Genomic DNA, 1,271 nt, shown 5'->3' with positions numbered 1-1,271 from the left:
TCCCTTCACATCTATCTCCCTTTCACCAGCCCTCCATCTAATAACTTATATATGAAGCTTCAAAGAACCAAATGATAATGTTTATCTATGCAGAAAGGCTTTGGACAAAATCGAACACAAATCAGGAACAATATAATTTACTCCCCAAAGGATGTACTGCAGAATAAATCTAACCAGATATATGCAAGATTTATACAAAGAATATTATAAAACACTACCACAACAGAAAAGATCTACACAAGTGGACGCAAATACCATGCTCATGAACAAGACTTAACTTTGTGAAAATATCACTACTATACAAAATTATCTTTTCAATGGAGTCTCAATCCAGACTCCAAAAATATTCCCTAAAATGAAAGAAAAATTAATCAACTTTATACAAAAAGAAGAGACCCCCCCAAATAAGAATTGCAGAAGAACAAAGTTGTTGTTGTTGTTGTTGTTGTTGTTACATACCATCGAATCACCTGTAATCCAATGCGACCATCTTTACAGCAACTCTGAAGCCTGCCCTGTCATGAGCCAGACTCACTGATTCCAACACAACAACCCCAAATGCTCCAGTTACTGTATCAATCCATCTCATCCAGGGTCTTCTCCTGCACTGTCCCTCCACCCTTCCAAGCACGATGTCCTCCTCCAAGTACCGGTCTTTCCTTGTCACGTGCCCAAAGTACATGAGACGAAGCTTCCAAATCCTAGCCTCCAAGGAGAAACTTAATTTCACCCTCTCCAAGACAGACCTATTTGTTTTCTTGGTAGTCTGTGGTATGTTCAACACTGTTCTCCGGCATCACAATTCAAAAGCATCGATTCTTCTTCTGTCATCCTTAGTCACTGTCCGGTTCACTGATGCATAGCAAGTAATTGCAAAGACCATGGCCTGAATCACATACACCCTTTTTATTTTAAACCATGAAGTATTCCCTGGATCTGTTCAGACAACAGATTCTAGGTCTATGTAGATAGTGTTCTGGGACTCTCAGTCTTGTCAATGTTAGCCATAATTTGTTATGATCCACACAATCAAATGCCTTTAGTCAACAAAAGACAAGTATGTATATGGTGGTGGTAGTTAGGTGTCAGCGAATCAAGTATGTCTCTTCCAAGATTACATCTTTAGTCTTCAAAGTAAAATTCTAAATAAAGCTAAGGACAAAGCTTCATTCTAAATGTTTGCAACTGGAAAGTATAAATCAACAGTAAAACTTGTCCTTTGAAACCAAAGAAAATCAGAAATACCTAAAAATTCTTTTTTCTTTTTTTTT

The 1,271-nt window shown here is 37.5% G+C and overlaps 1 protein-coding gene across 9 annotated transcripts in view; it reads right to left on the bottom strand.

The window, feature by feature from the left end:
• Positions 1 to 1,271, bottom strand: part of ABI2 (abl-interactor 2) — a 151,484-nt gene that overhangs the window by 104,689 nt on the left and 45,524 nt on the right. The gene's annotated exons all lie outside the window — the stretch shown is intronic.

This window comes from Elephantulus edwardii, unplaced genomic scaffold, assembly GCF_000299155.1.
Source record: "Elephantulus edwardii isolate Elephantulus edwardi_28Jun2011 unplaced genomic scaffold, EleEdw1.0 scaffold00075, whole genome shotgun sequence".
In the NCBI taxonomy this organism is placed as follows: domain Eukaryota; kingdom Metazoa; phylum Chordata; class Mammalia; order Macroscelidea; family Macroscelididae; genus Elephantulus; species Elephantulus edwardii.
This window is presented reverse-complemented; position numbering and strand designations above follow the sequence as displayed.